The following is a 27,827-nucleotide window of genomic DNA, read 5'->3' on the forward strand; positions in this document are numbered from 1 at the left end:
GAGGAGTTATTTACAATATAGATTAACCATTTAAAGAAAGGAAGGAAATATAGAGTAGATAACTTTTCAGGGTAGTAGGGGAAGAGTGGGTGCCAAGCTGAAAGGAGGATACAAATAATCAGGCACTAAATTGAGTCAGAAGTTGATATTTTCCCTCACCTTCTTCCTTGACAATTGGAATAAATGTGATTTAATTTAGCCATCTGTTGCAGAAAATCTATGTTGGTGTGCTGGTATAGACCCACTGGTGAAACATGAGCTGGTACTTTGAATAGTGCATGTCTTATGTGGTTCATTTTTTTGTTGAAAAGCAAATATGCAGCTCACTATGAGAAAAGAAATGAGAAGGGGAAGATCCACAGGCTGTTTCCCATCACACGGTAGCTGGTGATGGTGTAGAATTGTGGAAGCTTAACTCTCAAGATCTGTGCCCAGAGTCTTAGTTGGAGATGATGTATGGTTACATTGACTATTAAAGCAAATGTGAAATATTTCACAGAAAATTAATTGTGAATGAATCTCCTTCCTTCTCATCTTGCATCATATTATTCTATTTTGGGTGTTTCTGAAAGAATATTTGGAAAATAGGTTGTAATTATACAAACTGAAGTCAAGATTTGCTGCCCTCGCTTTTCCATTTCAGAATGGAGCAGATGTAGATCTTCCTGACAACTGGGGAGTGACACCTATGTACTTGGCTGCCTGCAGTGGACAGCTTGACTGTTTGCGGCTACTTGTTCTATCTGGAGCAAAAATCACATACAGGAATAAGGTACGGGCAAAACTGAAGCACTGAAACACCAGCAACTTAAGACAATGGGGTAGATGTTAACTTTGAGCAACATGGTAGAATGGTTGATGACAGCCCAGCTTATAATTATTTTCAGTGAGACCATAAGACATGAGAGCCGAATTAGGCCATTCAATCCATTGAGTCTGCTTCGTCATTCAATCATGGCCGATTTATTATCCCTCTCAACCCCATTTTCCTGCCTTCTCCCTGTAATCTTTGACAACCTTGTTAAACAAGAACCTGTCAACCTATGCTTTAAATATACCAAATGACTTGGCCTCCACAGCTGTTCATAGCAATGATCTCTGTTCCGAAGGAACATCCTTGCATTCTGAGGCTGTCTTCTGTTCCTAAACTCCACTACAACTAGAAACATCTCCAAATCCACCCTATCTAGACCTTTCAATATTCAATGTTTCTTTGGGATTTCCCCCTCATTTTTTAAAACTTCAATGAGTATAGGTCCAGAGACATCAAATACTTCTTATATGTTAACCCTTTCATTCCCAGAATAATTCACGTGAGCCTCAACTGGACCTTCTCCAATGTCAGCACATCCTCTCTTAGATAAGTGGCCCAAAACTGCTCACGATACTGCAAATGTGTTCTCACCAATAAAGCCTCAGTATTGCAGCCTTGCTTTTATATTCTAGTCCTCTTGAAATAAATGCTAATTTTGCATTTGCCTTCCTTGAATTCAATGCTGATTCCACAATTTAATAATTACATATTATAGCATAATTTAATACTATAATATTATGTGTTATAATTTAATGCAATAATATCATGTTATAATTTAGTATTATAGTATTCAGTATTATAAATACAGTCATTCTGCAGTTTATCTCAAACATAGCTATTTAAGCCAATACATACTAAATGTTCATGAAATTTGAGAAGTATGATTGTTATTTGATTTTCTTCATTAAAATATACACCTAGTGGCCAGTTTGTTAGTTACTATCTGTGGTCTTCTGCTGCTGTAGCACACCCATTTTGAGGTTTAAATGAATAGTACATTCAGGGCTGCTGTGTTGTAACACGTGGTTATTTCAGTTACTGTCACCTACCTGCCAGCTTGAACCAGTCTGGCCATTCTCCTCCAACCTCTCTCATTAACAATGTGTTTTCACCCACGGAACTACCACTCACAAGAGGTTTTGTTTTTGTTTTTCACACAACTCTAGAGACTGTTGTCTATGTAAATCTCAGGAGATCAGCAGTTTCTGTGATACTCAAACCACCCTGTCTGGCACCAACAATCATTCCAAGGTTAAGTCACTTAGATCACATTTCTTCCCCATTCTGATGTTCGGTCTGAACAAAAACTGAAACTCTTGAGCATGTCCTCATGCTTTTATGCATTGAGTTGCTGCCAGATGATTGACTGATTAGACGGTTGCATTAACACGCAGGTGTATTGGTGTTCTAGTGAAGTGGCCACTGACTGTATAATAGTCATGTTAAGCATCTTGAGGCTAAAATTGAACTTACGTGAAAATTACTGAATGGGTGAGTGTATTTATGCATTGACATATAGCGTAATATAGGCCCTTCCAACCGTTTGAGCCACACTGCCAGTCAAACATCATTTTAACCCTAGCCTAAACACGGAAAATTTACAATGACCAATTAACTTACGAACCAGTCTGTCTTTGAACTGCGGGAGGAAGCCGGAGCACCTGGAGAGAATCACACATTCCATGGGGAGGACGTACAGACTCTGTAAAGATGACATCAGAGTTGAACTCTGAACTCTGAGGCCCCAAGCTGTAGTAGCACCATGCTAACCTCTTTTTGCCTTTTTTTAGTACTTTGCCTTTCTGACCTTGATGAAGATGGGTAATGCTTGTGACCATGCTCTTTGTGACTATATGGTTCTGTGTAGGAAGGTTGGGAGGTTAGCAATGATGCCATTCTTTCCCGTTTCTGGTTTTCACTCTGTGGTGAACTACATATACCTGTCTGGACATGCCCCCTGCTGACTGCTCCTGTGGCTCCTCCCACTGACCGTGGCTCCTCCCACAGACCCCGGTATAAAGGTGATTGAGGCCTGAGCCCGGCCCTCAGTCTCCAGGATGTAGTATGGTGGTCAACTACTGCTTGTTCTTTTTTCCAGTCAATAAAAGCCGATATCTCGCCTTCACGTCTCAGAGAGAGTTATTGATGGTGTATCACACTCATCATGGTTTGAGCTCAGCCCTCCACCTGATTGATGTTGAACGGGAAGAACTTGCCTTTTCGTAGCACCTTTCATGACCTCGGGAACTCCTATTTGCTTCAATAGTTTTGAATAAAGAGGTTAATAATTAATTGTAAAGCTAGCTTGGGAATGTGAGCACAGGTTCAAGTATAATTATGGATTCCTGAATTCAACCATTGTTTGCGGAGGAACTTGGCTGTCAGTCAAGCCTATGACTGATATTGGTCTAAGTGCTGGTAACCTCAGGATCACGATTGTCATTCAACCGTAAATGGATACTGCCAAATGAATTAATGTTCCTCCAGACCAAGGTTCGAAAGACTGTATATGAGGCTGCTAATCAAGATAAGAACCCGTGGAATTGCAGGAAAGTTACGTAAGTGGATGGAGCATTGGCTGATTGGTAGAAAACAGAGAGTGGGAATAAAGGGATCCCATTCTGGTTGGCTGCCAGTGGTGTTCCACGGGGGTACGTGTTGGGGCTACTTCTTTTTACGTTGTATATCAACAATTTGGATTATGGAATAGATGGGTTTGTGACTAAGTTTGCTGATAATGCAAAGTTAGGTGGAGGGGCTGTTAGTGCTGAGGAAACAGAGATTCTGCAGAGAGACTTGGATAGATTGGGAGAATGGGCAAAGAAGTGGCAAATGAAATACAATGTTGGAATGTGTACGGTCATGCACTTTGGTAGAAGAAATAAACAGGAAGATTATTATTTAAATGGGGAGAGAATTCAAAGTTTTGAGATGCAACGGGACTTGGGAGTCCTCGTGCAGGATACCCTTAAGGTTAACCTCCAGGTTGAGTTGGTGGTGAAGAAGGCGAATGCAATGTTGGCATTCATTTCTAGAGGAATAGAGTATAGGAGCAGGGATGTGATGTTGAGGCTCTATAAGGCACTGGTAAGACCTCACTTGGAGTACTGTGTGCAGTTTTCGGCTCCTTATTTAAGAAAGGATGTGCTGACGTTGGAGAGGGTTCAGAGAAGATTCACTAGAGTGATTCCAGGAATGAGAGGATTAACATATGAGGAAAGTTTGACCGCTCTTGGACTGTATTCCTTGGAGTTTAGAAAAATGAGGGGGGACCTCATAGAAACATTTTGAATGTTGAAAGGCATGGACAGAATGAATGTGACAAAGTTGTTTCCCATGGTGGGGGAGTCTAGTACGAGAGGACATGACTTAAGGATTGAAGGGTGACCATTCAGAACAGAGATACAAAGAAATTTTTTTAGCCAGAGGGTGGTGAATCTGTGGCATTTGTTGCCACGGGCGGCAGTGGAGGCCAAGTCATTGGGTGTATTTAAGGCAGAGGTTGATAGGTATCCGAGTAGTCAGGGCATCAAAGGTTATGGTGAGAAGGCGGGAGAGTGGGACTAAATGAGAGAATGGATCAGCTCATGATAAAATGGTGGAGCAGACTCGATGGGCCAAATGGCTGGCTTCTGCTCCTTTGTCTTATGGTCTTATATATAACTTACACTCATAACACAAAGTAATATACCACTAGTAAATTAACAAATAATAAGGTTCGCAAAGAGGCATATATATTTAATTAATATATTTTAACTAATGTGTGTGTCAGAGCAATGCGGCAGTGGGTTCTGTGGGCTCACAGCTGAAGCAAGCCAAGGTCGATCCTGAACTCTGGTGCTGCCTCTGAGGAGTTACCTCCCACATCCGAAAGATGTGCTGGATGGCAGATTTCTCTGTAAATTGCTATGACTATAGGTGAATGGTAGGAGAATTGAGAGGGGGTGTGATGGAGAATCTGAGATTGAAATTAGTGAGATCAGTGCCTAGTGGTTGGTGCAGATATTGTGGGCTGGAGTTTCCATGCAATATGACTAAAACTAACTGCTCGATATAGTTCTTTATATTTTCATTTTAAAGTTTTTTTTAAAATTCAAGCTATTAATGGAGGAAGTACTATTTCATTTTTTCATGACCAGTTCAAATTGGAAAATTTTCTACTTGTGTTATCACACTTTCAGAGGCCAGTCTCAAATCAAATTGAGCGTTATTAATTAAGATCAGGCCTACGTGTAAGGAGAGAGGATACAATTAGGGAATGAACATTTTCAGACTGATGTCATGAAAATAAATGAAGTAGAATTTATTTTTATTAAACATAAAATAATATTTTTGGTTTAGGTAGGACATAATCTATTTTGATATATTGAAGCAATGTTACAGCAAAAGGAGAAATTTCACCTTAAATGATAATTTAATATTAAATTGTCCAACTTGTTTGGAATGGGTGAATTTGTGAAAGTTCGCAGCTACGAAGATGCTTCTTGAAGCCAGTAACCCTTTGAAGTGTGTTTTTATTTCAGAATACTGGGGAGGCCCCCAAGCAATTGGCTTCCAAGACCAATTTCCTGTCCTGGATAGATGGATATCGGAAGAACCCACCATCGTTGAAGCAAACATGTAGGCTGAAAATCCGTGAGATTATTGGGTATCGGAGGCTACATGCCATCAGAACATTCCACATCCCTCAGTCCCTGAAAAATTACCTTATGTTTAAGGACCTCACATTGGAAGATTCTACATCGGTACTTGGTTTTTTGTAACTACGTAAGCTCCCATTCTCAACATCCAGCGTTACCTTCCACATACACCAATATCAGGATCTCTGACATCTAAAGTGCCTGCACACTGCAGCTTCAACTCAGAGCTTGTGACATTCCATATCAGTATCTTGCTGAGAAGGCCATGCTTTAATTACTTGATGGAATTTCTGTTAATTTGAATTATTCATCTAAAAAAACAAGCTGCTTTAGGCAGAAGAATGGACAACAAGCACTGTTAGTGCTTCTCTGAAAGAATAACTTGGAAAATCAGCGATGGATTTAAACACTGGAACTCAAAATGAATCAAAGAGTTTCACCAGCAGGAAATGAGACTCAGCACATGGAAAGACTTCCTGTCAGTGCAGATGAGCTCTTGGCTGGTTGACTCACTCATTCCATTGTGGCGGCACAAACTGGATGATGTCAGTGGTCTCTGCTGGGCAGCAAATGATGTCAACATGAATCTGCTATTACCTTGAACATGCTGTTATTATTATTGTGTTTAATTTAATGTACTTGCATTTGGATTATATAGGAAAATTATTCTACTTCTTGAAGCAGATGTGCTATTTGTATTCTGCATCAATGTTATCTGCATAGAGGGAACAAATCAGAGTGTGGGCAGGTGGGTAGTTTGGCTTCATCACACGAGACAACTTAAAGATTTCAAAATACACCTCATTCATAAACATACATGATGCACAAATTGCGACATACAGACACACAAGAGATTTTACAGATGCTGGAAATCGTCAACAAAACACAAAATGCTCGTCATGTTACGGGGAAGGCATAAAATATCCCTTTCTAACTGCCAGAAATCAAAGACTGAAATTAAGGGGGCCTACTCTGGATGGATGCTGGTGGACTGTTAGTGTTGTGTCGGGTTGGAAGCTGGTGGACTGGTAATGTTGTGTAGGAATGGATGCCTGTGAAATGGTTGTGTTGTGTAGGGATGGATGCTGGTGGACTGGTGATGTTGTGTAGAGATGAATGCTGATGGACTGGCTTTGTTCAGTAGGAATGGATGCTGTTGGACTGGTAGTGTTGTGTTGGGATGGACGCTGATGGACTGGTTGTGTTGTGTCGGGTTGGACGCTGTTGGACTGGCAGTGTTGTGTAGGGATGGACGCTGTTGGACTGGCAGTGTTGTGAAAGGATAAATGCTGTTCGACAGGTTGTGCTGTGTGGGGCGGGATGCTGGTGGACTGGTAGTGTTCTGCAGTGATAGATGTTGCTCGACTGGTAGCGTTGTGTAAGTTTGGATGCTGGTGTACTGGTTCTGTTGTGTATGTTTGGAGGCTTGTGATCTGCTAGTGTTGTGTAGGATTGGATGCTGGTGGACTGGTAGTGTTGTGTTGGGTTGCTGCTTGGTGGACTGGTAGTGTTGTGTAGGGATGAATGCTGGTGACTGGTAGTGTTGTGTAGGGTTGAATGCTCATGGACTGGTAGTGTTGTGTAGGGTTGAATGCTCATGGACTGGTAGTGTTGTGTAGGGTTGAATGCTCATGGACTGGTAGTGTTGTATAGGGTTGGATGCTCGTGGACTGGTAGTGTTGTGTAAGTTTGGATGATGGTGGACAGGTAGAGTTGTGTCAGAATGGACGCCGCTGCACTGGTAGAGTTGTGTAGTGTTGGACAGTGGTGGACTGGTAGTTTTGTGTAGGGATGGATGCTGGTGGACTGGCAGTGTTGTGCAGGTTGGACACTGCTGGACTGGTAGTGTTGTGTAGGGATGGATGCTGGAGGACTGGCAGTGTTGTGTAGGGATGGATGCTGGAGGACTGGTAGTGTTGTGTAGGGATGGATGCTGGAGGACTGATAGTGTTGTGCAGGGATGGATGCTGGAGGACTGATAGTGTTGTGTAGGGATGGATGCTGGAGGACTGATAGTGTTGTGTAGGGATGGATGCTGGAGGACTGGTAGTGTTGTGTAGGGATGGATGCTGGAGGACTGGTGGTGTTGTGTAGAGATGGACGCTGTTGGACTGATAGTGTTGTGTAGGGATAAATGCTGTTGGACTAGTAGTGTCGTGTGGGGTGGAATGCTAGTTGACTGGTACTGTTCTGCAGTGATAAATGTTGCAGGATTGGTGGTGTTGTGTAAGTTTGGATGCTGGTGTACTGGTTCTGTTGTGTATGTTTGGAGGCTTGTGGTCTGGTAGTGTTGTGTAGGGTTGGATGTTGGTGGACTGGTAGAGTTGTGTCAGAATGGACACCGCTGGACTGGTAGTGTTGTGTAGGGTTGAACACTGGTGGACTAGTAGTGTTGTGTAGGGATGGACGCTGTTGGACTGGTACTGTTGTGCAGGTTGGACGCTGCTGGACTGGTAGTGTTGTGTAGGGATAGATGCCTGTGAAATGGTAGTGTTGTTTAGGGATGGGTGCTGGTGGACTGGTGGTGTTGTGTAGAGATGGATGCTGTTGGACTGGCTGTGTTGTGAAAGGATAAATGCTGTTCGACTGGTTGTGCTGTGTGGGGCGGGGTGCTGGTGGACTGGTAGTGTTCTGCAGTGATAGATGTTGCTCGACTGGTAGTGTTGTGTAAGTTTGGATGCTGGTGTACTGGTTCTGTTGTGTATGTTTGGAGGCTTGTGATTTGGAAGTGTTGTGTAGGGTTGGATGCTTGTAGACTGGTAGTGTTGTGTAGGCATGAATGCTGGTGACTGGTAGTGTTGTGTAGGGTTGGATGCTGGTGGACTGCTTGTGTTGTGTAGGTTTAGATGCTGGAGGACTGGTAGTGTTGTGTTGGGTTGCTGCTTGGTGGACTGGTAGTGTTGTGTAGGCATGAATGCTGGTGACTGGTAGTGTTGTATAGGGTTGGATGCTCGTGGACTGGTAGTGTTGTGTAAGTTTGGATGATGGTGGACAGGTAGAGTTGTGTCAGAATGGACGCCGCTGCACTGGTAGAGTTGTGTAGTGTTGGACAGTGGTGGACTAGTATTGTTCTGTAGGGATGGATGCTGGTGGACTGGGAGTGTTCAGTAGGAATGGATGCTGGTGGACTGATAGTGTTGTGTAGGGATGGATGCCAGTGAAATGGTAGTGTTATGTAGGGATGGATGCTGGTGGACTAGTAGTGTTCTGTAGGGATGGATGCTGGTGGACTGGTAGTGTTGTGCAGGTTGGACGCTGCTGGACTGGTAGTGTTGTGTAGGGATGAATGCTGGTGGACTGGTGGTGTTGTGTAGAGATGGACGCTGTTGGACTGGCTGTGTTGTGAAAGGATAAATGCTGTTGGACTAGTAGTCTTGTGTGGGGTGGAATGCTAGTGGACTGGTACTGTTCTGCAGTGATAGATGTTGCTCGACTGGTAGTGTTGTGTAAGTTTGGATGCTGGTGTACTGGTTCTGTTGTGTATGTTTGGAGGCTTGTGGTCTGGAAGTGTTGTGTAGGGTTGGATGCTTGTAGACTTGTAGTGTTGTGTAGGCATGAATGCTGGTGACTGGTAGTGTTGTGTAGGGTTGGATGGTGGTGGACTGGAGTATTGTGTAAACTTGGATGCTGGTGGACTGGCTGTGTTGTGTAAGGATGAATGCTCTTGGACTGGTATTGTTGTGTGGGGTTGGATGCTGGTGGACTGGTAGTGTTGTGTGGGGTGGAATGCTTGTGGACTGGTACTGTTCTGCAGTGATAGATGTTGCAGGATTGGTGGTGTTGTGTAAGTTTGGATGCTGATGTACTGGTTCTGTTGAGTATGTTTGGAGGCTTGTGGTCTGGAAGTGTTGTTTACGGTTGGATGCTTGTAGACTTGTAGTGTTGTGTAGGCATGAATGCTGGTGACTGGTAGTGTTGTGTAGGGTTGGATGGTGGTGGACTGGTAGTGTTGTGTATGTTTGGAGGCTTGTGGTCTGGCTGTGTTGTGTAAGGATGAATGCTCTTGGACTGGTATTGTTGTGTGGAGTTGGATGCTGGTGGACTGGTAGTGTTGTGTGGGGTTGGATGCTGGTGGACTGGTACTGCTGTGAAAGTTTGGAGGCTTGTGGTCTGGAAGTGTTGTGTAGGGTTGGATGCTTGTAGACTTGTAGTGTTGTGTAGGCATGAATGCTGGTGACTGGTAGTGTTGTGTAGGGTTGGATGGTGGTGGACTGGAGTATTGTGTAAACTTGGATGCTGGTGGACTGGCTGTGTTGTGTAAGGATGAATGCTCTTGGACTGGTATTGTTGTGTGGGGTTGGATGCTGGTGGACTGGTAGTGTTGTGTGGGGTGGAATGCTAGTGGACTGGTACTGTTCTGCAGTGATAGATGTTGCTCGACTGGTAGTGTTGTGTAAGTTTGGATGCTGGTGTATTGGTTCTGTTGTGTATGTTTGGAGGCTTGTGGTCTGGAAGTGTTGTGTAGGGTTGGATGCTTGTAGACTTGTAGTGTTGTGTAGGCATGAATGCTGGTGACTGGTAGTGTTGTGTAGGGTTGGATGGTGGTGGACTGGAGTATTGTGTAAACTTGGATGCTGGTGGACTGGCTGTGTTGTGTAAGGATGAATGCTCTTGGACTGGTATTGTTGTGTGGGGTTGGATGCTGGTGGACTGGTAGTGTTGTGTGGGGTGGAATGCTAGTGGACTGGTACTGTTCTGCAGTGATAGATGTTGCAGGATTGGTGGTGTTGTGTAAGTTTGGATGCTGGTGTACTGGTTCTGTTGAGTATGTTTGAAGGCTTGTGGTCTGGAAGTGTTGTTTAGGGTTGGATGCTTGTAGACTTGTAGTGTTGTGTAGGCATGAATGCTGGTGACTGGTAGTGTTGTGTAGGGTTGGATGGTGGTGGACTGGAGTATTGTGTAAACTTGGATGCTGGTGGACTGGCTGTGTTGTGTAAGGATGAATGCTCTTGGACTGGTATTGTGTGGAGTTGGATGCTGGTGGACTGGTAGTGTGTGGGGTTGGATGCTGGTGGACTGGTACTGCTGTGAAAGTTTGGAGGCTTGTGGTCTGGAAGTGTTGTGTAGGGTTGGATGCTGATGGACTGGTAGTGTTGTGTAAGTTTTGATGCTAGTGGACTGGTAGTGTTGTGTCAGAATGGACGCCACTGGACTGGTAGTGTTGTGTAGGCATGAATGCTGGTGACTGGTAGTGTTGTATAGGGTTGGATGCTGGTGGACTGGAGTATTGTGTAAACTTGGATGCTGGTGAACTGGCTGTGTTGTGTAAGGATGAATGCTCTTGGACTGGTATTGTTGTGTGGGATTGGATGCTGGTGGGCTGGTAGTGTTGTGTAAGTTTTGATGATGGTGGACTGGTAGTGTTGTGTCAGAATGGACGCCGCTGGACTGGTAGTGTTGTGTAGGGTTGGACGCTGGTGGACTGGTACTGTTCTGCTGGGATGAATGCTGATGGACTGCTAGTGTTGTGTACGGTTGGATGCTGGTGGACTGGAATATTGTGTAAGCTTGAATGCTGGAAGACTGGTAGTGCTGTGTAGGGATGAATGCTGATGGACAGGTAGTGTTGTGTCGTGATTTACGCTGGTGCACTGGTACTGCTTTATTGGGATGGACGCTGTGGACTGGTAGTGTTGTGTAAGTTTGGATGCTGGTGGACTGGTTCTGTTGTGTAAGTTTGGAGGCTTGTGGTCTGGAAGTGTTGTGTAGGGTTGGATGCTGGTAGACTGGTAGTGTGGTGTAGGGATTTACGCTGGTGGACTGGTAGTGTTGTTTAGGGTTAGATGCTTGTGGACTGATAGTGTTGTGTACGGTTGGATGCTGTTGGTCTGGTAGTGTTTTGTAGGGATGGATGCTGGTGGACTGGTAGTGTTGTGTAGGGTTGATTGCTGGTGGACTGGTAGTGTTGTGTAGGGATGGATGCTGTTGGACCGGTAGAGTTGTATATGGATTTACGCTGGTAGACTGGTAGTGTTGTGTGGGGATGGATGCTGTTGGACTGGTAGTGCTGTGTAAGTTTGGATGCTGGTGGACTGGTTCTGTTGTGTATGTTTGGAGGCTTGTAGTCTGGAAGTGTTGTGTAGGATTGGATGCTGGTAGACTGGTAGTGTGGTGTAGGGATTTACGCTGTTGGACTGGAACTGTTTTGTTCGGATGAGTCTGGTGGACTGGTACTGTTTTGTTCGGATGAGTTTGGTGGACTGGTAGTGTGTTGGGATGGACGTGGGTGGACTGGTTGTGTTGTGTAGGGTTGGATGCTGGTGGACTGGTAGTGTTGTGTAGGGTTGGATGTTGGTGGATGTGTAGTGTTGTTTATGATTGGATGCTTGTGGACTGATATTGTGGTGCAGGGTTCGATGCTGGTAGACTGGTTGTACTCTATAAGTTTGGATACTGTAAGACTGCTTCTGTTGTGTACGCTTGGAGGCTTCTAGTCTGGAAGGGTTGTGAAGGGTTGAATGCTGGTGGACTGGCAGTGTTGTCTAGCGATGGATGGTGGTAGACTGGGAGTGTTGAGTAAGTTTGCATGCTGGTGGATCGGTAATGTTGTGTAGGGATGGATGTTGGTGGACGTGTAGTGTTGTTTATGATTGGATGCTTGTGGACTGATATTGTTGTGTAGGGATGAATGCTGGTGGACTGGCAGTGTTCTGTAGTATTGGACGCTGGTGGACTGGTAGTGCTGTGTTAAGTTGGACGCTAGTGGACTGTTAGGGTTGTGTAGGTGTGGATGCCTGTTAATTGGTTGTGTTGTGTAGGGATGGATGCTGGTAGAGTGGTAGAGCTGTGTTGGGATGGATGCTGCTGGAGTGTTAGTGTTGTGTAGGTTTGGAAGCTGGAGGACTGGTAGTGTTGTGTCGGGTTGGATGCTGTTGGACTGGTAGTGTTGTGTAAGTTTGGATGCTGTTGGTCTGGTAGTGTTTTGTAGAGTTGAATGCTATTGGACTGGTAGTGTTGTGTTGGGTTGGACGCTGGTGGACTGGTGGTGTTGTGTCGGGAAGGATGCTGCTGGATTGATAGTGTTGTGTAGGGTTGGACGCTGGTGGATTGGTGGTGTTGTGACGGGAAGGACGCTGGTGGATTGGTGGTGTTGTGTCGGGAAGGATGCTAGTGGACTGGTAGTGTTGTGTCGGGTTAGATGCTAGTCGTCTGGTCGTGTTGTGTCGGGTTGGATGCTGGTGACTGGTAGTGTTGTGTAGGTTTGGATGCCAGTGAAATGGTAGTGTTATGTAGGGATGGATGCTGGTGGACTAGTAGTGTTCTGTAGGGATGGATGCTGGTGGACTGGTAGTGTTGTGCAGGTTGGACGCTGCTGGACTGGTAGTGTTGTGTAGGGATGAATGCTGGTGGACTGGTGGTGTTGTGTAGAGATGGACGCTGTTGGACTGGCTGTGTTGTGAAAGGATAAATGCTGTTGGACTAGTAGTCTTGTGTGGGGTGGAATGCTAGTGGACTGGTACTGTTCTGCAGTGATAGATGTTGCTCGACTGGTAGTGTTGTGTAAGTTTGGATGCTGGTGTACTGGTTCTGTTGTGTATGTTTGGAGGCTTGTGGTCTGGAAGTGTTGTGTAGGGTTGGATGCTTGTAGACTTGTAGTGTTGTGTAGGCATGAATGCTGGTGACTGGTAGTGTTGTGTAGGGTTGGATGGTGGTGGACTGGAGTATTGTGTAAACTTGGATGCTGGTGGACTGGCTGTGTTGTGTAAGGATGAATGCTCTTGGACTGGTATTGTGTGGAGTTGGATGCTGGTGGACTGGTAGTGTGTGGGGTTGGATGCTGGTGGACTGGTACTGCTGTGAAAGTTTGGAGGCTTGTGGTCTGGAAGTGTTGTGTAGGGTTGGATGCTGATGGACTGGTAGTGTTGTGTAAGTTTTGATGCTAGTGGACTGGTAGTGTTGTGTCAGAATGGACGCCACTGGACTGGTAGTGTTGTGTAGGCATGAATGCTGGTGACTGGTAGTGTTGTGTAGGGTTGGATGGTGGTGGACTGGAGTATTGTGTAAACTTGGATGCTGGTGGACTGGCTGTGTTGTGTAAGGATGAATGCTCTTGGACTGGTATTGTGTGGAGTTGGATGCTGGTGGACTGGTAGTGTGTGGGGTTGGATGCTGGTGGACTGGTACTGCTGTGAAAGTTTGGAGGCTTGTGGTCTGGAAGTGTTGTGTAGGGTTGGATGCTGATGGACTGGTAGTGTTGTGTAAGTTTTGATGCTAGTGGACTGGTAGTGTTGTGTCAGAATGGACGCCACTGGACTGGTAGTGTTGTGTAGGCATGAATGCTGGTGACTGGTAGTGTTGTATAGGGTTGGATGCTGGTGGACTGGAGTATTGTGTAAACTTGGATGCTGGTGAACTGGCTGTGTTGTGTAAGGATGAATGCTCTTGGACTGGTATTGTTGTGTGGGATTGGATGCTGGTGGGCTGGTAGTGTTGTGTAAGTTTTGATGATGGTGGACTGGTAGTGTTGTGTCAGAATGGACGCCGCTGGACTGGTAGTGTTGTGTAGGGTTGGACGCTGGTGGACTGGTACTGTTCTGCTGGGATGAATGCTGATGGACTGCTAGTGTTGTGTACGGTTGGATGCTGGTGGACTGGAATATTGTGTAAGCTTGAATGCTGGAAGACTGGTAGTGCTGTGTAGGGATGAATGCTGATGGACAGGTAGTGTTGTGTCGTGATTTACGCTGGTGCACTGGTACTGCTTTATTGGGATGGACGCTGTGGACTGGTAGTGTTGTGTAAGTTTGGATGCTGGTGGACTGGTTCTGTTGTGTAAGTTTGGAGGCTTGTGGTCTGGAAGTGTTGTGTAGGGTTGGATGCTGGTAGACTGGTAGTGTGGTGTAGGGATTTACGCTGGTGGACTGGTAGTGTTGTTTAGGGTTAGATGCTTGTGGACTGATAGTGTTGTGTACGGTTGGATGCTGTTGGTCTGGTAGTGTTTTGTAGGGATGGATGCTGGTGGACTGGTAGTGTTGTGTAGGGTTGATTGCTGGTGGACTGGTAGTGTTGTGTAGGGATGGATGCTGTTGGACCGGTAGAGTTGTATATGGATTTACGCTGGTAGACTGGTAGTGTTGTGTGGGGATGGATGCTGTTGGACTGGTAGTGCTGTGTAAGTTTGGATGCTGGTGGACTGGTTCTGTTGTGTATGTTTGGAGGCTTGTAGTCTGGAAGTGTTGTGTAGGATTGGATGCTGGTAGACTGGTAGTGTGGTGTAGGGATTTACGCTGTTGGACTGGAACTGTTTTGTTCGGATGAGTCTGGTGGACTGGTACTGTTTTGTTCGGATGAGTTTGGTGGACAGGTAGTGTGTTGGGATGGACGTGGGTGGACTGGTTGTGTTGTGTAGGGTTGGATGCTGGTGGACTGGTAGTGTTGTGTAGGGTTGGATGTTGGTGGATGTGTAGTGTTGTTTATGATTGGATGCTTGTGGACTGATATTGTGGTGCAGGGTTCGATGCTGGTAGACTGGTTGTACTCTATAAGTTTGGATACTGTAAGACTGCTTCTGTTGTGTACGCTTGGAGGCTTCTAGTCTGGAAGGGTTGTGAAGGGTTGAATGCTGGTGGACTGGCAGTGTTGTCTAGCGATGGATGGTGGTAGACTGGGAGTGTTGAGTAAGTTTGCATGCTGGTGGATCGGTAATGTTGTGTAGGGATGGATGTTGGTGGACGTGTAGTGTTGTTTATGATTGGATGCTTGTGGACTGATATTGTTGTGTAGGGATGAATGCTGGTGGACTGGCAGTGTTCTGTAGTATTGGACGCTGGTGGACTGGTAGTGCTGTGTTAAGTTGGACGCTAGTGGACTGTTAGGGTTGTGTAGGTGTGGATGCCTGTTAATTGGTTGTGTTGTGTAGGGATGGATGCTGGTAGAGTGGTAGAGCTGTGTTGGGATAGATGCTGCTGGAGTGTTAGTGTTGTGTAGGTTTGGAAGCTGGAGGACTGGTAGTGTTGTGTCGGGTTGGATGCTGTTGGACTGGTAGTGTTGTGTAAGTTTGGATGCTGTTGGTCTGGTAGTGTTTTGTAGAGTTGAATGCTATTGGACTGGTAGTGTTGTGTTGGGTTGGACGCTGGTGGACTGGTGGTGTTGTGTCGGGAAGGATGCTGCTGGATTGATAGTGTTGTGTAGGGTTGGACGCTGGTGGATTGGTGGTGTTGTGACGGGAAGGACGCTGGTGGATTGGTGGTGTTGTGTCGGGAAGGATGCTAGTGGACTGGTAGTGTTGTGTCGGGTTAGATGCTAGTCGTCTGGTCGTGTTGTGTCGGGTTGGATGCTGGTGACTGGTAGTGTTGTGTAGGTTTGGATGCCAGTGAAATGGTAGTGTTATGTAGGGATGGATGCTGGTGGACTAGTAGTGTTCTGTAGGGATGGATGCTGGTGGACTGGTAGTGTTGTGCAGGTTGGACGCTGCTGGACTGGTAGTGTTGTGTAGGGATGAATGCTGGTGGACTGGTGGTGTTGTGTAGAGATGGACGCTGTTGGACTGGCTGTGTTGTGAAAGGATAAATGCTGTTGCACTAGTAGTCTTGTGTGGGGTGGAATGCTAGTGGACTGGTACTGTTCTGCAGTGATAGATGTTGCTCGACTGGTAGTGTTGTGTAAGTTTGGATGCTGGTGTACTGGTTCTGTTGTGTATGTTTGGAGGCTTGTGGTCTGGAAGTGTTGTGTAGGGTTGGATGCTTGTAGACTTGTAGTGTTGTGTAGGCATGAATGCTGGTGACTGGTAGTGTTGTGTAGGGTTGGATGGTGGTGGACTGGAGTATTGTGTAAACTTGGATGCTGGTGGACTGGCTGTGTTGTGTAAGGATGAATGCTCTTGGACTGGTATTGTGTGGAGTTGGATGCTGGTGGACTGGTAGTGTGTGGGGTTGGATGCTTGTGGACTGGTACTGCTGTGAAAGTTTGGAGGCTTGTGGTCTGGAAGTGTTGTGTAGGGTTGGATGCTGATGGACTGGTAGTGTTGTGTAAGTTTTGATGCTAGTGGACTGGTAGTGTTGTGTCAGAATGGACGCCACTGGACTGGTAGTGTTGTGTAGGCATGAATGCTGGTGACTGGTAGTGTTGTGTAGGGTTGGATGGTGGTGGACTGGAGTATTGTGTAAACTTGGATGCTGGTGGACTGGCTGTGTTGTGTAAGGATGAATGCTCTTGGACTGGTATTGTTGTGTGGGATTGGATGCTGGTGGGCTGGTAGTGTTGTGTAAGTTTTGATGATGGTGGACTGGTAGTGTTGTGTCAGAATGGACGCCGCTGGACTGGTAGTGTTGTGTAGGGTTGGACGCTGGTGGACTGGTACTGTTCTGCTGGGATGAATGCTGATGGACTGCTAGTGTTGTGTACGGTTGGATGCTGGTGGATTGGAATATTGTGTAAGCTTGAATGCTGGAAGACTGGTAGTGCTGTGTAGGGATGAATGCTGATGGACAGGTAGTGTTGTGTCGTGATTTACGCTGGTGCACTGGTACTGCTTTATTGGGATGGACGCTGTGGACTGGTAGTGTTGTGTAAGTTTGGATGCTGGTGGACTGGTTCTGTTGTGTAAGTTTGGAGGCTTGTGGTCTGGAAGTGTTGTGTAGGGTTGGATGCTGGTAGACTGGTAGTGTGGTGTAGGGATTTACGCTGGTGGACTGGTAGTGTTGTTTAGGGTTAGATGCTTGTGGACTGATAGTGTTGTGTACGGTTGGATGCTGTTGGTCTGGTAGTGTTTTGTAGGGATGGATGCTGGTGGACTGGTAGTGTTGTGTAGGGTTGATTGCTGGTGGACTGGTAGTGTTGTGTAGGGATGGATGCTGTTGGACCGGTAGAGTTGTATATGGATTTACGCTGGTAGACTGGTAGTGTTGTGTGGGGATGGATGCTGTTGGACTGGTAGTGCTGTGTAAGTTTGGATGCTGGTGGACTGGTTCTGTTGTGTATGTTTGGAGGCTTGTAGTCTGGAAGTGTTGTGTAGGATTGGATGCTGGTAGACTGGTAGTGTGGTGTAGGGATTTACGCTGTTGGACTGGAACTGTTTTGTTCGGATGAGTCTGGTGGACTGGTACTGTTTTGTTCGGATGAGTTTGGTGGACTGGTAGTGTGTTGGGATGGACGTGGGTGGACTGGTTGTGTTGTGTAGGGTTGGATGCTGGTGGACTGGTAGTGTTGTGTAGGGTTGGATGTTGGTGGATGTGTAGTGTTGTTTATGATTGGATGCTTGTGGACTGATATTGTGGTGCAGGGTTCGATGCTGGTAGACTGGTTGTACTCTATAAGTTTGGATACTGTAAGACTGCTTCTGTTGTGTACGCTTGGAGGCTTCTAGTCTGGAAGGGTTGTGAAGGGTTGAATGCTGGTGGACTGGCAGTGTTGTCTAGCGATGGATGGTGGTAGACTGGGAGTGTTGAGTAAGTTTGCATGCTGGTGGATCGGTAATGTTGTGTAGGGATGGATGTTGGTGGACGTGTAGTGTTGTTTATGATTGGATGCTTGTGGACTGATATTGTTGTGTAGGGATGAATGCTGGTGGACTGGCAGTGTTCTGTAGTATTGGACGCTGGTGGACTGGTAGTGCTGTGTTAAGTTGGACGCTAGTGGACTGTTAGGGTTGTGTAGGTGTGGATGCCTGTTAATTGGTTGTGTTGTGTAGGGATGGATGCTGGTAGAGTGGTAGAGCTGTGTTGGGATGGATGCTGCTGGAGTGTTAGTGTTGTGTAGGTTTGGAAGCTGGAGGACTGGTAGTGTTGTGTCGGGTTGGATGCTGTTGGACTGGTAGTGTTGTGTAAGTTTGGATGCTGTTGGTCTGGTAGTGTTTTGTAGAGTTGAATGCTATTGGACTGGTAGTGTTGTGTTGGGTTGGACGCTGGTGGACTGGTGGTGTTGTGTCGGGAAGGATGCTGCTGGATTGATAGTGTTGTGTAGGGTTGGACGCTGGTGGATTGGTGGTGTTGTGACGGGAAGGACGCTGGTGGATTGGTGGTGTTGTGTCGGGAAGGATGCTAGTGGACTGGTAGTGTTGTGTCGGGTTAGATGCTAGTCGTCTGGTCGTGTTGTGTCGGGTTGGATGCTGGTGACTGGTAGTGTTGTGTAGGTTTGGATGCCAGTGAAATGGTAGTGTTATGTAGGGATGGATGCTGGTGGACTAGTAGTGTTCTGTAGGGATGGATGCTGGTGGACTGGTAGTGTTGTGCAGGTTGGACGCTGCTGGACTGGTAGTGTTGTGTAGGGATGAATGCTGGTGGACTGGTGGTGTTGTGTAGAGATGGACGCTGTTGGACTGGCTGTGTTGTGAAAGGATAAATGCTGTTGGACTAGTAGTCTTGTGTGGGGTGGAATGCTAGTGGACTGGTACTGTTCTGCAGTGATAGATGTTGCTCGACTGGTAGTGTTGTGTAAGTTTGGATGCTGGTGTACTGGTTCTGTTGTGTATGTTTGGAGGCTTGTGGTCTGGAAGTGTTGTGTAGGGTTGGATGCTTGTAGACTTGTAGTGTTGTGTAGGCATGAATGCTGGTGACTGGTAGTGTTGTGTAGGGTTGGATGGTGGTGGACTGGAGTATTGTGTAAACTTGGATGCTGGTGGACTGGCTGTGTTGTGTAAGGATGAATGCTCTTGGACTGGTATTGTGTGGAGTTGGATGCTGGTGGACTGGTAGTGTGTGGGGTTGGATGCTTGTGGACTGGTACTGCTGTGAAAGTTTGGAGGCTTGTGGTCTGGAAGTGTTGTGTAGGGTTGGATGCTGATGGACTGGTAGTGTTGTGTAAGTTTTGATGCTAGTGGACTGGTAGTGTTGTGTCAGAATGGACGCCACTGGACTGGTAGTGTTGTGTAGGCATGAATGCTGGTGACTGGTAGTGTTGTGTAGGGTTGGATGGTGGTGGACTGGAGTATTGTGTAAACTTGGATGCTGGTGGACTGGCTGTGTTGTGTAAGGATGAATGCTCTTGGACTGGTATTGTGTGGAGTTGGATGCTGGTGGACTGGTAGTGTGTGGGGTTGGATGCTGGTGGACTGGTACTGCTGTGAAAGTTTGGAGGCTTGTGGTCTGGAAGTGTTGTGTAGGGTTGGATGCTGATGGACTGGTAGTGTTGTGTAAGTTTTGATGCTAGTGGACTGGTAGTGTTGTGTCAGAATGGACGCCACTGGACTGGTAGTGTTGTGTAGGCATGAATGCTGGTGACTGGTAGTGTTGTATAGGGTTGGATGCTGGTGGACTGGAGTATTGTGTAAACTTGGATGCTGGTGAACTGGCTGTGTTGTGTAAGGATGAATGCTCTTGGACTGGTATTGTTGTGTGGGATTGGATGCTGGTGGGCTGGTAGTGTTGTGTAAGTTTTGATGATGGTGGACTGGTAGTGTTGTGTCAGAATGGACGCCGCTGGACTGGTAGTGTTGTGTAGGGTTGGACGCTGGTGGACTGGTACTGTTCTGCTGGGATGAATGCTGATGGACTGCTAGTGTTGTGTACGGTTGGATGCTGGTGGACTGGAATATTGTGTAAGCTTGAATGCTGGAAGACTGGTAGTGCTGTGTAGGGATGGATGCTGATGGACAGGTAGTGTTGTGTCGTGATTTACGCTGGTGCACTGGTACTGCTTTATTGGGATGGACGCTGTGGACTGGTAGTGTTGTGTAAGTTTGGATGCTGGTGGACTGGTTCTGTTGTGTAAGTTTGGAGGCTTGTGGTCTGGAAGTGTTGTGTAGGGTTGGATGCTGGTAGACTGGTAGTGTGGTGTAGTGATTTACGCTGGTGGACTGGTAGTGTTGTTTAGGGTTAGATGCTTGTGGACTGATAGTGTTGTGTACGGTTGGATGCTGTTGGTCTGGTAGTGTTTTGTAGGGATGGATGCTGGTGGACTGGTAGTGTTGTGTAGGGTTGATTGCTGGTGGACTGGTAGTGTTGTGTAGGGATGGATGCTGTTGGACCGGTAGAGTTGTATATGGATTTACGCTGGTAGACTGGTAGTGTTGTGTGGGGATGGATGCTGTTGGACTGGTAGTGCTGTGTAAGTTTGGATGCTGGTGGACTGGTTCTGTTGTGTATGTTTGGAGGCTTGTAGTCTGGAAGTGTTGTGTAGGATTGGATGCTGGTAGACTGGTAGTGTGGTGTAGGGATTTACGCTGTTGGACTGGAACTGTTTTGTTCGGATGAGTCTGGTGGACTGGTACTGTTTTGTTCGGATGAGTTTGGTGGACTGGTAGTGTGTTGGGATGGACGTGGGTGGACTGGTTGTGTTGTGTAGGGTTGGATGCTGGTGGACTGGTAGTGTTGTGTAGGGTTGGATGTTGGTGGATGTGTAGTGTTGTTTATGATTGGATGCTTGTGGACTGATATTGTGGTGCAGGGTTCGATGCTGGTAGACTGGTTGTACTCTATAAGTTTGGATACTGTAAGACTGCTTCTGTTGTGTACGCTTGGAGGCTTCTAGTCTGGAAGGGTTGTGAAGGGTTGAATGCTGGTGGACTGGCAGTGTTGTCTAGCGATGGATGGTGGTAGACTGGGAGTGTTGAGTAAGTTTGCATGCTGGTGGATCGGTAATGTTGTGTAGGGATGGATGTTGGTGGACGTGTAGTGTTGTTTATGATTGGATGCTTGTGGACTGATATTGTTGTGTAGGGATGAATGCTGGTGGACTGGCAGTGTTCTGTAGTATTGGACGCTGGTGGACTGGTAGTGCTGTGTTAAGTTGGACGCTAGTGGACTGTTAGGGTTGTGTAGGTGTGGATGCCTGTTAATTGGTTGTGTTGTGTAGGGATGGATGCTGGTAGAGTGGTAGAGCTGTGTTGGGATGGATGCTGCTGGAGTGTTAGTGTTGTGTAGGTTTGGAAGCTGGAGGACTGGTAGTGTTGTGTCGGGTTGGATGCTGTTGGACTGGTAGTGTTGTGTAAGTTTGGATGCTGTTGGTCTGGTAGTGTTTTGTAGAGTTGAATGCTATTGGACTGGTAGTGTTGTGTTGGGTTGGACGCTGGTGGACTGGTGGTGTTGTGTCGGGAAGGATGCTGCTGGATTGATAGTGTTGTGTAGGGTTGGACGCTGGTGGATTGGTGGTGTTGTGACGGGAAGGACGCTGGTGGATTGGTGGTGTTGTGTCGGGAAGGATGCTAGTGGACTGGTAGTGTTGTGTCGGGTTAGATGCTAGTCGTCTGGTCGTGTTGTGTCGGGTTGGATGCTGGTGACTGGTAGTGTTGTGTAGGTTTGGATGCCAGTGAAATGGTAGTGTTATGTAGGGATGGATGCTGGTGGACTAGTAGTGTTCTGTAGGGATGGATGCTGGTGGACTGGTAGTGTTGTGCAGGTTGGACGCTGCTGGACTGGTAGTGTTGTGTAGGGATGAATGCTGGTGGACTGGTGGTGTTGTGTAGAGATGGACGCTGTTGGACTGGCTGTGTTGTGAAAGGATAAATGCTGTTGGACTAGTAGTCTTGTGTGGGGTGGAATGCTAGTGGACTGGTACTGTTCTGCAGTGATAGATGTTGCTCGACTGGTAGTGTTGTGTAAGTTTGGATGCTGGTGTACTGGTTCTGTTGTGTATGTTTGGAGGCTTGTGGTCTGGAAGTGTTGTGTAGGGTTGGATGCTTGTAGACTTGTAGTGTTGTGTAGGCATGAATGCTGGTGACTGGTAGTGTTGTGTAGGGTTGGATGGTGGTGGACTGGAGTATTGTGTAAACTTGGATGCTGGTGGACTGGCTGTGTTGTGTAAGGATGAATGCTCTTGGACTGGTATTGTGTGGAGTTGGATGCTGGTGGACTGGTAGTGTGTGGGGTTGGATGCTGGTGGACTGGTACTGCTGTGAAAGTTTGGAGGCTTGTGGTCTGGAAGTGTTGTGTAGGGTTGGATGCTGATGGACTGGTAGTGTTGTGTAAGTTTTGATGCTAGTGGACTGGTAGTGTTGTGTCAGAATGGACGCCACTGGACTGGTAGTGTTGTGTAGGCATGAATGCTGGTGACTGGTAGTGTTGTGTAGGGTTGGATGGTGGTGGACTGGAGTATTGTGTAAACTTGGATGCTGGTGGACTGGCTGTGTTGTGTAAGGATGAATGCTCTTGGACTGGTATTGTGTGGAGTTGGATGCTGGTGGACTGGTAGTGTGTGGGGTTGGATGCTGGTGGACTGGTACTGCTGTGAAAGTTTGGAGGCTTGTGGTCTGGAAGTGTTGTGTAGGGTTGGATGCTGATGGACTGGTAGTGTTGTGTAAGTTTTGATGCTAGTGGACTGGTAGTGTTGTGTCAGAATGGACGCCACTGGACTGGTAGTGTTGTGTAGGCATGAATGCTGGTGACTGGTAGTGTTGTATAGGGTTGGATGCTGGTGGACTGGAGTATTGTGTAAACTTGGATGCTGGTGAACTGGCTGTGTTGTGTAAGGATGAATGCTCTTGGACTGGTATTGTTGTGTGGGATTGGATGCTGGTGGGCTGGTAGTGTTGTGTAAGTTTTGATGATGGTGGACTGGTAGTGTTGTGTCAGAATGGACGCCGCTGGACTGGTAGTGTTGTGTAGGGTTGGACGCTGGTGGACTGGTACTGTTCTGCTGGGATGAATGCTGATGGACTGCTAGTGTTGTGTACGGTTGGATGCTGGTGGACTGGAATATTGTGTAAGCTTGAATGCTGGAAGACTGGTAGTGCTGTGTAGGGATGAATGCTGATGGACAGGTAGTGTTGTGTCGTGATTTACGCTGGTGCACTGGTACTGCTTTATTGGGATGGACGCTGTGGACTGGTAGTGTTGTGTAAGTTTGGATGCTGGTGGACTGGTTCTGTTGTGTAAGTTTGGAGGCTTGTGGTCTGGAAGTGTTGTGTAGGGTTGGATGCTGGTAGACTGGTAGTGTGGTGTAGGGATTTACGCTGGTGGACTGGTAGTGTTGTTTAGGGTTAGATGCTTGTGGACTGTTAGTGTTGTGTACGGTTGGATGCTGTTGGTCTGGTAGTGTTTTGTAGGGATGGATGCTGGTGGACTGGTAGTGTTGTGTAGGGTTGATTGCTGGTGGACTGGTAGTGTTGTGTAGGGATGGATGCTGTTGGACCGGTAGAGTTGTATATGGATTTACGCTGGTAGACTGGTAGTGTTGTGTGGGGATGGATGCTGTTGGACTGGTAGTGCTGTGTAAGTTTGGATGCTGGTGGACTGGTTCTGTTGTGTATGTTTGGAGGCTTGTAGTCTGGAAGTGTTGTGTAGGATTGGATGCTGGTAGACTGGTAGTGTGGTGTAGGGATTTACGCTGTTGGACTGGAACTGTTTTGTTCGGATGAGTCTGGTGGACTGGTACTGTTTTGTTCGGATGAGTTTGGTGGACTGGTAGTGTGTTGGGATGGACGTGGGTGGACTGGTTGTGTTGTGTAGGGTTGGATGCTGGTGGACTGGTAGTGTTGTGTAGGGTTGGATGTTGGTGGATGTGTAGTGTTGTTTATGATTGGATGCTTGTGGACTGATATTGTGGTGCAGGGTTCGATGCTGGTAGACTGGTTGTACTCTATAAGTTTGGATACTGTAAGACTGCTTCTGTTGTGTACGCTTGGAGGCTTCTAGTCTGGAAGGGTTGTGAAGGGTTGAATGCTGGTGGACTGGCAGTGTTGTCTAGCGATGGATGGTGGTAGACTGGGAGTGTTGAGTAAGTTTGCATGCTGGTGGATCGGTAATGTTGTGTAGGGATGGATGTTGGTGGACGTGTAGTGTTGTTTATGATTGGATGCTTGTGGACTGATATTGTTGTGTAGGGATGAATGCTGGTGGACTGGCAGTGTTCTGTAGTATTGGACGCTGGTGGACTGGTAGTGCTGTGTTAAGTTGGACGCTAGTGGACTGTTAGGGTTGTGTAGGTGTGGATGCCTGTTAATTGGTTGTGTTGTGTAGGGATGGATGCTGGTAGAGTGGTAGAGCTGTGTTGGGATGGATGCTGCTGGAGTGTTAGTGTTGTGTAGGTTTGGAAGCTGGAGGACTGGTAGTGTTGTGTCGGGTTGGATGCTGTTGGACTGGTAGTGTTGTGTAAGTTTGGATGCTGTTGGTCTGGTAGTGTTTTGTAGAGTTGAATGCTATTGGACTGGTAGTGTTGTGTTGGGTTGGACGCTGGTGGACTGGTGGTGTTGTGTCGGGAAGGATGCTGCTGGATTGATAGTGTTGTGTAGGGTTGGACGCTGGTGGATTGGTGGTGTTGTGACGGGAAGGACGCTGGTGGATTGGTGGTGTTGTGTCGGGAAGGATGCTAGTGGACTGGTAGTGTTGTGTCGGGTTAGATGCTAGTCGTCTGGTCGTGTTGTGTCGGGTTGGATGCTGGTGACTGGTAGTGTTGTGTAGGTTTGGATGCCAGTGAAATGGTAGTGTTATGTAGGGATGGATGCTGGTGGACTAGTAGTGTTCTGTAGGGATGGATGCTGGTGGACTGGTAGTGTTGTGCAGGTTGGACGCTGCTGGACTGGTAGTGTTGTGTAGGGATGAATGCTGGTGGACTGGTGGTGTTGTGTAGAGATGGACGCTGTTGGACTGGCTGTGTTGTGAAAGGATAAATGCTGTTGGACTAGTAGTCTTGTGTGGGGTGGAATGCTAGTGGACTGGTACTGTTCTGCAGTGATAGATGTTGCTCGACTGGTAGTGTTGTGTAAGTTTGGATGCTGGTGTACTGGTTCTGTTGTGTATGTTTGGAGGCTTGTGGTCTGGAAGTGTTGTGTAGGGTTGGATGCTTGTAGACTTGTAGTGTTGTGTAGGCATGAATGCTGGTGACTGGTAGTGTTGTGTAGGGTTGGATGGTGGTGGACTGGAGTATTGTGTAAACTTGGATGCTGGTGGACTGGCTGTGTTGTGTAAGGATGAATGCTCTTGGACTGGTATTGTGTGGAGTTGGATGCTGGTGGACTGGTAGTGTGTGGGGTTGGATGCTGGTGGACTGGTACTGCTGTGAAAGTTTGGAGGCTTGTGGTCTGGAAGTGTTGTGTAGGGTTGGATGCTGATGGACTGGTAGTGTTGTGTAAGTTTTGATGCTAGTGGACTGGTAGTGTTGTGTCAGAATGGACGCCACTGGACTGGTAGTGTTGTGTAGGCATGAATGCTGGTGACTGGTAGTGTTGTGTAGGGTTGGATGGTGGTGGACTGGAGTATTGTGTAAACTTGGATGCTGGTGGACTGGCTGTGTTGTGTAAGGATGAATGCTCTTGGACTGGTATTGTGTGGAGTTGGATGCTGGTGGACTGGTAGTGTGTGGGGTTGGATGCTGGTGGACTGGTACTGCTGTGAAAGTTTGGAGGCTTGTGGTCTGGAAGTGTTGTGTAGGGTTGGATGCTGATGGACTGGTAGTGTTGTGTAAGTTTTGATGCTAGTGGACTGGTAGTGTTGTGTCAGAATGGACGCCACTGGACTGGTAGTGTTGTGTAGGCATGAATGCTGGTGACTGGTAGTGTTGTATAGGGTTGGATGCTGGTGGACTGGAGTATTGTGTAAACTTGGATGCTGGTGAACTGGCTGTGTTGTGTAAGGATGAATGCTCTTGGACTGGTATTGTTGTGTGGGATTGGATGCTGGTGGGCTGGTAGTGTTGTGTAAGTTTTGATGATGGTGGACTGGTAGTGTTGTGTCAGAATGGACGCCGCTGGACTGGTAGTGTTGTGTAGGGTTGGACGCTGGTGGACTGGTACTGTTCTGCTGGGATGAATGCTGATGGACTGCTAGTGTTGTGTACGGTTGGATGCTGGTGGACTGGAATATTGTGTAAGCTTGAATGCTGGAAGACTGGTAGTGCTGTGTAGGGATGAATGCTGATGGACAGGTAGTGTTGTGTCGTGATTTACGCTGGTGCACTGGTACTGCTTTATTGGGATGGACGCTGTGGACTGGTAGTGTTGTGTAAGTTTGGATGCTGGTGGACTGGTTCTGTTGTGTAAGTTTGGAGGCTTGTGGTCTGGAAGTGTTGTGTAGGGTTGGATGCTGGTAGACTGGTAGTGTGGTGTAGGGATTTACGCTGGTGGACTGGTAGTGTTGTTTAGGGTTAGATGCTTGTGGACTGTTAGTGTTGTGTACGGTTGGATGCTGTTGGTCTGGTAGTGTTTTGTAGGGATGGATGCTGGTGGACTGGTAGTGTTGTGTAGGGTTGATTGCTGGTGGACTGGTAGTGTTGTGTAGGGATGGATGCTGTTGGACCGGTAGAGTTGTATATGGATTTACGCTGGTAGACTGGTAGTGTTGTGTGGGGATGGATGCTGTTGGACTGGTAGTGCTGTGTAAGTTTGGATGCTGGTGGACTGGTTCTGTTGTGTATGTTTGGAGGCTTGTAGTCTGGAAGTGTTGTGTAGGATTGGATGCTGGTAGACTGGTAGTGTGGTGTAGGGATTTACGCTGTTGGACTGGAACTGTTTTGTTCGGATGAGTCTGGTGGACTGGTACTGTTTTGTTCGGATGAGTTTGGTGGACTGGTAGTGTGTTGGGATGGACGTGGGTGGACTGGTTGTGTTGTGTAGGGTTGGATGCTGGTGGACTGGTAGTGTTGTGTAGGGTTGGATGTTGGTGGATGTGTAGTGTTGTTTATGATTGGATGCTTGTGGACTGATATTGTGGTGCAGGGTTCGATGCTGGTAGACTGGTTGTACTCTATAAGTTTGGATACTGTAAGACTGCTTCTGTTGTGTACGCTTGGAGGCTTCTAGTCTGGAAGGGTTGTGAAGGGTTGAATGCTGGTGGACTGGCAGTGTTGTCTAGCGATGGATGGTGGTAGACTGGGAGTGTTGAGTAAGTTTGCATGCTGGTGGATCGGTAATGTTGTGTAGGGATGGATGTTGGTGGACGTGTAGTGTTGTTTATGATTGGATGCTTGTGGACTGATATTGTTGTGTAGGGATGAATGCTGGTGGACTGGCAGTGTTCTGTAGTATTGGACGCTGGTGGACTGGTAGTGCTGTGTTAAGTTGGACGCTAGTGGACTGTTAGGGTTGTGTAGGTGTGGATGCCTGTTAATTGGTTGTGTTGTGTAGGGATGGATGCTGGTAGAGTGGTAGAGCTGTGTTGGGATGGATGCTGCTGGAGTGTTAGTGTTGTGTAGGTTTGGAAGCTGGAGGACTGGTAGTGTTGTGTCGGGTTGGATGCTGTTGGACTGGTAGTGTTGTGTAAGTTTGGATGCTGTTGGTCTGGTAGTGTTTTGTAGAGTTGAATGCTATTGGACTGGTAGTGTTGTGTTGGGTTGGACGCTGGTGGACTGGTGGTGTTGTGTCGGGAAGGATGCTGCTGGATTGATAGTGTTGTGTAGGGTTGGACGCTGGTGGATTGGTGGTGTTGTGACGGGAAGGACGCTGGTGGATTGGTGGTGTTGTGTCGGGAAGGATGCTAGTGGACTGGTAGTGTTGTGTCGGGTTAGATGCTAGTCGTCTGGTCGTGTTGTGTCGGGTTGGATGCTGGTGACTGGTAGTGTTGTGTAGG

At 47.1% G+C, this 27,827-nt stretch overlaps 1 protein-coding gene across 4 annotated transcripts in view; it reads left to right on the forward strand.

Annotated features, from left to right (window-relative positions):
* LOC140742059 (SRSF protein kinase 3) overlaps window positions 1-27,827 on the forward strand; it is a 191,376-nt gene that overhangs the window by 10,770 nt on the left and 152,779 nt on the right. For all 4 annotated transcript variants that reach the window (XM_073072832.1, XM_073072833.1, XM_073072826.1 and 1 more), the window contains exons 5-6: window positions 644-772; window positions 5,338-6,202. The gene's annotated coding sequence lies outside the window, so the exon portion shown is untranslated. The remainder of the gene's footprint in view (window positions 1-643; window positions 773-5,337; window positions 6,203-27,827) is intronic.

This window comes from Hemitrygon akajei, chromosome 19, assembly GCF_048418815.1.
Source record: "Hemitrygon akajei chromosome 19, sHemAka1.3, whole genome shotgun sequence".
NCBI lineage: Eukaryota > Metazoa > Chordata > Chondrichthyes > Myliobatiformes > Dasyatidae > Hemitrygon > Hemitrygon akajei.